Consider the following 8,595-nt stretch of genomic DNA (forward strand, 5'->3'; position numbering starts at 1 on the left):
ATGGAGCAAATTTTGGTGGGCACATGAAAACAACATTTAATGTGTTACTTGGCAACCCCGGGTGAAGTGTAAATCTCCCTAAACTTTGTTTTTACTTTGATGAATAAGCAATCGTCTCATATGAATGTTCATGAATTAGAATTTAATCTCAAGTCTTATTTAGTTGTTTTACTTTGTTTTGTTGTGATTTAAATTTAAATTTTAATTAAGCCTATGTGTAGTTGCAATATCCTTACCACAACTAAAATATTGCCTTACCCAAACCTATTCATGAGTGAAACTCCTCTCCTCTAGAATCTTTAGAATAGAAAAAAATGATTTAGAAATAGGAAAGAATACAAATACAAGATCATGTACTGTCTTTTTATATTAATGAAGAGAACTTTTTTTCTAAATAAAACGATTCAAAGATCTATCAGCCTACACATGTCGCATATAAACTCCACCATTCATTTCAGAGACCGAAAATGCTGACTATTCATTCCCCAAACCCTTAATTTAGTCAGTTAGATTGCAACTAATACCAAAAATATTCCAAGCTCATGAAATGTACAACATGCAAACCATTTTTCATTTTTAAAAACTTTAAATTTCTGCAACGCAATTCCATTTTTCATTTTTTTAAAATTTAAATTCCTTCAACGCAATTCCAATATAGAACAGGTCTATAGGCGTAACAATGAATAATCTTTTTTTTCGTGGGATAAAAGGAATAACACTTTTGCCCATTTGCACGAATCGGAGTAGTTACATCGGTCGATTGGCCAAAGATTTTGGTTTTTTTAAGCCGAAAAAGAATAACTCTTCTGCCCAAGTTACATCTGTAAATAGGGCAAGGAATTTTTTTTTGGCTGAAAAAGATTCCTCGTCTGCCCAGATGCGCGAATAAGAATAACTCGGAGTAGTTACATACAGAATTTTTTTTGTGGGGGATGAAACAGAAAAGTCGTTTACCCAAGAGCACGAATAAATCTTAGTTAAGTCTGTCAATAGAGCGTCCACTTCATCGATCGTCGATCCATGGCATCATCCTGATGCTGGACTTTGCATAATTGATCATGTCATTCTCATGACACTCGTATAATTTAAAGTATAGCACTTTCTCAACTTTAGTGGGATGAAAATGGAGTCGTCTACTTGTTGGGACCCGGAAAAGTGATTGGAATTTGGAAAAAATTTCATAAAATCTTATCGATGTAATGTTTGAATCATGTTTTTTTATGATGGAAACAATTTTAAGTGGATTTGACTATGGGAAAATTCCAGAGTCATGTGAAGTACTAGTTACAGGTGCTTTCTAGTTATAGGATGCAACGAGTGTGACCATCACCAAATGAGTGCTAAGTAAACTATTCAAAAATCATGAAAATGATCATACATTAATGAAAATACCATTAGCTATTTTCCATTAATGACTTTCCCAATAAAATGAAAATACCATTCGCTCTTTTCCACTAAGATAAAAAATAACGTTTCAAATTACATCACTACACGACACCGAAGAGGCCACCATGTACGAATTTAGATAAATAGGAATTATTCTGTCACATCAAATTTAATACATGAAACATCAAATTTAATACTTAAAACATCAAAATTTGACCATGGTTGGCATTCTGGATGGTTTTCAAATCCGAGATTGGAGTACGCCTGCTTCTATATAAGTCAGGCGATGCGATTGTATTTCTCACCGCTTGCTTACCGACTTTGCCCTAGTGCAGTTGTAGGTATGGCTGTATAACCTAGATTGATTGAGGCTTGCTAATCTGTGAGATATCGATAGTTTGCTCATATTTTATTTCCACGTTATGCATTGATGCACACTTATCAATGATTTGCTCATCATGTTATGTATTGATTCACAGTAGCTTATCAATGTCCAGGTTGTGTATTGATGCACTTGAGCACTTGAAATTTTTGTTGTCAGAAGTGGGAGACTTTAGAGGCGTTCAGTTTGAACTTGGTGAACTTAGTGATACCACCATCCAGGCAACAACAAGAAGGTCGACCGCAGGTGCAACAGCGGCGACAAGAACGTTGTCGGCTGCAACTCCAACATCGACGGCAACCCTATCATGGGCGACAATAGCGGCAACAAGAACACCACGATTCACTTCAATGCCGGTAACGGCATCGTGGGCAACAACAACAACAGCATGAGCAACAACACCATGAACAGCAACAACGAAGGCAAGGGCGGCAGCAACAGCCCGATCAACAACACCCCGAACAGCAACAACAAAGGCAACGACCCCATCATGGGCGACAACAACAACAGCAAGAGCAACAACACCATGAACAGCCACAACAAAGACGAGGGCGGCAGCAACAGCGCGATCAAGTTGTAGAGCAAGGGTAATGACAAGTAGACCAACTTATACTAACTGCCTTTTGTTTTCCTCCTTCAAATATATTCTCTGCTCTTCAGTGCGGTATATGCACAAATGTCATGGTTTATGATTTCGCTTTCTTTTTATCTGCAAAAAGATGTTATGATTTTTTTTCCTGTTATTTTGCTTATCACATTGTTATTTTGTCGCAGGTATGGGAAATAATAAATGCAGTCGAAGATTATCTGTTTATCTAAGACTCACTATGTGTTCATATATAGTTAGTTTAGAGCCCAATGTTATATAAATAAGGCATGCCCCATATCAATTCCATAGTGGAATAGGCATGGCCATGTATGGTTATGCAATTATGTTCGCATTAGCTTATGCAAGATTGATGTGCATCACATTCACATTTTAGTTGGAGGCTGGTATATTGTAATTTCGGTTTATATGTTAGTAAATTCTCTGCCTGGTTACCTTGTTACTCTAGTTGCTTTGTTTTACTATTTTTAATAGTTTTGTTCAACTCCAAAAATAAGTTAATTGAATAATTAAAAAATAGCTAAATTGTTTTAAAAATTATTAATCAAAATTAAGTTTAAAATCTATATTTCTTTGAAATAATATTTTAGTTAGACGCTGGCATATGGTTACTATGTCACTGTGGTTACCTTGTGTTAATATTTTTAATGGTTTGGTTCTCATAACTTGAGAATAAGTTAATTGAATAATTAAAAAATAAATTCATTAATTTAAAATTTATTAATCAAAATTAAATCTTTAAAAGTAATTATTATCATATATTTTTATATATGTAATTTAGTGAAGTATTTCATTTCATCATGGTTGTGCTATATCTTTTATATAAGAGAGGTTCTCTAGCCTAGTGTTTAAGAGATATATAATCCTATTATGTTATGTAATTTTGATTAGGTCAAAATAAAATAAGAATAACTTTATGTTAAAAAAAAAAAAAAAATTATTATTTTTTGTTAGATAATTAAGGTAAATTTAAAATAAAAATAAAAATAACTTTATGTTAAAATAAAAATTCTAAGTTAATATTTTTTTAAATTAATTTTGGTTGGGTAGTTAAGTAAACTTGACTTGGTCAAGTTCTAGAGTTTTATGAGAACCCATGGTATTTCCCATGGTATTCATGTGGAATATCTGGCCTATTTAAAGGGGAGAAATAGACCACCCTAGATCCATCTTAACTCCTATCTATCAAGTGGAAAGAGTATCAAATCTATTGAGATGAGAATATCTTAAGATGCAAAAAGATTTCATCCCTCTCGACACTTAGTAGATCCAGAGTTAAGATGAATCTAGGGTGGTCTATTAAAAGCCAAGTTCACTTTGTAAATATTAGATTTTAATTATAAAGTTATTTTAAAACATATTTTAGGGTGGTCTATTAAAAGCCAAGTTCACTTTGTAAATATTAGATTTTAATTATAAATTTATTTTAAAACATATTTTTTTGTAAAAGCAAAAAAAATGTAATTTTGTTTCAACTTTTGAAAAATAGAACAAAATTATATTTTATAGATGTTATCCCCATTGGCTAAGAGTAACTTCTCTCCTTATAAGCATTACAAAGACTGCAAATAAAAAAGAAACATGAGCACTATTGGATTGAGGGGGCCTCATCCAAGTTCAACGTTAATTAGCCAAACAAATCCTTACACTACTGGCCCTTTCGGCATCAACATGCGGAACGTGGACCAAAGTCTCACTCGAAGCAGTATGGAGGGATGCTGAAACCAAGTTTCCGCACCTTGAGATGGTTGTGATGTCGTTTGATTCCCTCTATTCCTACCTTCGTGCAGGTCACTTCGCTCTAGGGCTTGCAAGGCAGGCTCTCTATTCTATCCTTCCATACCTCCATGAAAGGGTACGATCGGCCTTCACATAGCCCTAACCTTCTCCTCACATACTTTCGTGTTGCTATGGCAGCATGCCATGCAAATTCCCTAATTAACCTAAGTGATTTTCTTATCTCATCAAATACTTAAAGTCAACACCACGTAAACATATTTGTGAATGCGTTCAATTATTCAATGTAATTGTAATCATTCGTGCATCATACAAGCATAATAAAGGAAATTCATATGTAAAATGTCAGATGCATCAACAAAACAAGACATAGAAATTGCAGAATATCTATCTTTATTAATATCTTCCAAGTGTTTACAAACTTTGTCTACCCCGCGCACACAGCTGCAGAGGTCCACGCACTCAACTACAAACTTCTACCCTAGGCCTTTGTGCACTCAGCTGCAAAGCCTCTGCCTACGCTACAACCCAAGACTGAAACTTCTTGCTACAAAGCTATGACTCTCTTACATCATTCCTCCTTCTATTATTATCAAACTACTTAAAGCTTAGATCTTTTTATAAAATCCCATGGTTTGCGGACGATGGGTAGATCTCTTATAGCCAACTTTACTTTACAAAACTAAGGGCGGACTATCCTTTTTGACACATAACACCTTCGTGGTCTCCGACCACAAAATGCGAAGTCTTTATAATTATATTACAAAATTTCGCTTCATCATGGGCTTTTAGCCTCAAAATAGCCCTTGGGGGATCCCGCTTCCAACAGGCCGCCAACACAAACATCGTGACTTGCCCTCGAGTCACTAAGTAGGCGCGAAGATCTTTGCACAAAGCCCATCTAGCTCGACCCGTATGACTGCTACCTCGACCATGCATTAAGTTGTCGCCTGCTTCACATCTTCCACTGTCTTTTCGGTCACTCCTCCTGTGCTATTAGCCTGAAGCTTTTGTTGCGTCGCTTGCAGAGTCGCAAGCTTGCCTTCAATGTTTCTTGTGACTGCGTAAGCTTCCTCTAGCTAGGGCTTTAGTCTCGCCTTTAACACTGCTCCCTTGTGCAACGTTGTGTCCACCTATTCCTTCAGCTGCATGGCTTCCTGCAGCTTGGCTAGCCTCTGTGTCAGCACGACGGTCCGCGTTGTGCCTTTAACTTCATCATAGCTCTGTTGTAGCTTGCGTGCTTCCATCTCTAACCTTTGGATGTTTGGGTCCTCCTGCAAACTTTTCAGGACCTCAAATGGTTGCTCGAACAACTGTGTGCAATCTGCTACTACACTCTCCACCGCCGCGACTACTTCTATGACAGCAGTGGCCCACTATTCTTTTACCTCTGGAAGTGTTGAAGGATGAGCCCTCAGATGGAGCTCTGTAATATGCAGGTTCAGCTCCAACTGAACCCACACCATCTTTGTCTGAGTGTCGTGCACCCCTGTGGCCAATTTGCGGAGATAGACCTCGACTGGCTCCTCCTCTGGAATGGCCAACTTTAGGACCATTCTGCATGCCTCCTCCACAACCCGCATGATCTTCTTGCTTTAGTTGGTCACCTCAGCCTTAGCGGCGATGGCAAAATTTCTCTCTAGGGCCATTTGTTCATTGTTTATTTGATGTTCGCTAATCACCTGGAGGGCGCACTTCTCATAGGCCCTCAACTCTGCAATTACTCCATCCTGCAAGAGGTGAGTGCTTCGCGCGCAAGCGTTACCAGGTTCAGCCCAAATCCTTTCAAGGAATTGACAGTGGGCTTGTCAGCCTCATTTTCTATTGTGATGCTCCATCTGGCAGCACTATTGCACTAAAAGCCTTCATGCGCAGCATATCGGCAACCTCTGAAGTGCCAATAGCTTGGCTGGTAGACACCGTACCAGCATGTGACACATGGGTCTACAACTCCTGCAACCTGGTCTCGATGGCCCCTAGGATGATCTGATGTTGTCGCTCGAATTGTTGCAGGGCCTCCACGGTGACATCTCTAACTGTGTCACCGATATCGTGTAAGTCGCCCTTCATCAATGTGATAGGGTCCAGCGAGGTCTTGGTTGCCTTGGACATCTTTCTGGGCCCTCCCTTCTCTAGCTCTCATGGGTGATTAATGAAAGCGGATGTCTCCGGAGGGTCCGTGCCGTGCTACTTTGTTTCTTCCTCTTCGGTCTCAGGTGAAGGCGACTGTGCCCCTTCGTCAGAGCCCCACTCTGTGCCACCTGTCTGTTTTCCTGCCACTTTTCCTGTCTGCTCTATCCGGGCCTTTTCAGTGGCCTCCTTTTTCCCATTCTTGACCAGTTGCACCATCTTCAGCTTGGCCGCCTCCTTCTTCTTCTGTGTAGTAGACTTTCTTTCACCCACCGCCAAGTTCGTGGTAGTGCGCCACTCTGCCAACCATGTATCACACACCACATCGATGGCATCATTTATGGCAAGATACAGTAGATTGCGCCACTTCTGTGCATATTGATACTCTATGGAAATCAGCTTTAAATTCGGCATAGCCCTGTAGGTTGGCGTACACCGTGGGAGACAATCACAGCTTGCGATTGATGGCCATCCTAATATCCATTTCCATCCAGATCCAGAAGATCTTGATGTCCAAAGCCATTGTGCATCCTTGGTTGCCCACAATGAAGCATACTTCACTGCTTCAATATGGTTTGGCGCGATCGAAGGGAACTGGCTGTCTTCTGGTAGCTTCGATGCTACCAGCACAATTGACAATAAGAGCCACGTGTAGTGGAACGTCTTGATGAGCTCTTGCGCTTTGCGACAGTTCACCAGGACCTCTCCGCGAAGCTAGTCCGATTAGTTAAACTAGACTCCTTCTGCGCACTGTTGTGCAAGCACGACGACAGGCACTGACACCTCATTAGCGCGACATTTCCAGATCACCTTCCTTGCAAGGATCTGCATTGCTACCTTCATAGCAGGGTTACAGATATTGGAGATAGCATACCCGCGTGACTTCTTCACCAGCTTGAATTTCTCCTTCATTGAATCTGCGAGCGCCTACTCATTGTCCTTGCCTCCAAAAAATCAATTTCGGGTTCTCACCTGTATACGGCAGGCACGTTATTCTGTGAATCAACATATATGTGATGGGTATCGGCTCCTCTAGCCACAGACACCCATCATGCACCAAGCACAGCAGCTGCTTGATGACTAAAACTGTCACTGGGGTGCAGTTATAGTGCAGCACCCAGAGAAGGTTAAGCAATCATGCCTTCTCCACTCCCCTGAGCCACTTTTGCGGCTTCAAGACTATCATTCCTGTATTTGTGTCTATGATGTAGTGCATCAGCTGCTCGGTTGCCAGGTGTGGGAACTTCTCGTAGTCCGCCAAGTCTCAATCTTCAAGCTTCAGTATCACCACCCATGCCAAACGCGGATTGTCGAAAGCAATTTCATCTAGTAGCAGATGGCTTTGCAAGGGAGTCTTACTCTCGTCGATGTCCTTTGAGACCTTGGATTTAGGCTTGCGTGAAGGGACATACTCCGACAACAGTGTAATAGGGTCACACCCTAGGCTTCAACCTCCTCTACTTCCACTCCCACATGGTCATCGTCCATCAGGATGTCTTCGATATCCTCCTCCTCTACTTCTAGGTCTATAGCCTTGCCTTTCTCCTGACCAGTGGGCTTCAGTGGGTTTCTTCTTAGCGAGGCGCACACCGGTATGAGAAGCTGCTTGCATTTTTTATCCTCTACAGTCTCCTTGGTTGGGGTTGGTTTCGGTCTCGGCGTTCTTTGGGATTTAGGGACCTCTGCCAATACTTTGGCAACCTTTGGGGCAGCTTCTTTTGCCTCCATATCAATTTACTGCACATTGTCCTTGGCTACCACTTCTTCGGTGTCCATAGCTTCTGCATGTGTCAACATGACACTATTCACTAGTCCCTGTGTGTTGGGCATGTAATCCCCCCAAGGCATGTTTTGGGGCTTAAAGCCCAAATTTTGACTGAATCTTGTTGTAAAGCTTCGCAAATTGCGGGTGCGAAGCATGAAGGTATGATAGAGTCATAGGGTTGTCTGCCCTAGTTCGTAATGTAAGGTCAGCTGGATAGACCTACCCATGGTCTGCGGACCATGGGATTGTATAAATAGAGTGAGGCTCTAGGTGTAGAGAATATGGAATCTAAGGATAATCAAGGATGAAGAATTGAGTCATATCCATAGAGTAAAGCTTGGTTTCAGGTCATAGAGTAGGAGAAGGCTCTGCACCTAAGTCCATAGAGGCCTAGTAGTCCACAGCTGAGTGTGCGGACCCCTACAGCTGAGTGCGCAGGGCGGAGTCAAGTTTGCAACCAAGGAAGGAATTAGTAAAGAGAAGTTTGGTTATAATTCTGTGTATCTGTTCTTGGGTTAATACTTGATTGATATAACTTGCAATTATACTATTTATTTACTACGCACATCTGTATGAATGGTTTATGTT

General features: G+C 40.6%; 1 long non-coding RNA gene across 1 annotated transcript; it reads left to right on the forward strand.

Annotated features, from left to right (window-relative positions):
• Positions 1–1,598: 1,598 nt before the first annotated feature.
• On the forward strand, positions 1,599–2,388 carry LOC149185557 (uncharacterized). Its single transcript, XR_016256041.1, has 2 exons — positions 1,599–1,727; positions 1,928–2,388. It is a non-coding gene; the product is annotated as an uncharacterized LOC149185557 (long non-coding RNA).
• The last annotated feature ends 6,207 nt before the right edge of the window (positions 2,389–8,595 follow it).

The sequence above is a fragment of the Pinus tabuliformis genome, chromosome 3_1 (assembly GCF_031772625.1).
Source record: "Pinus tabuliformis cultivar Carrire ecotype Pingquan chromosome 3_1, CPIR1, whole genome shotgun sequence".
In the NCBI taxonomy this organism is placed as follows: Eukaryota; Viridiplantae; Streptophyta; class Pinopsida; order Pinales; family Pinaceae; genus Pinus; species Pinus tabuliformis.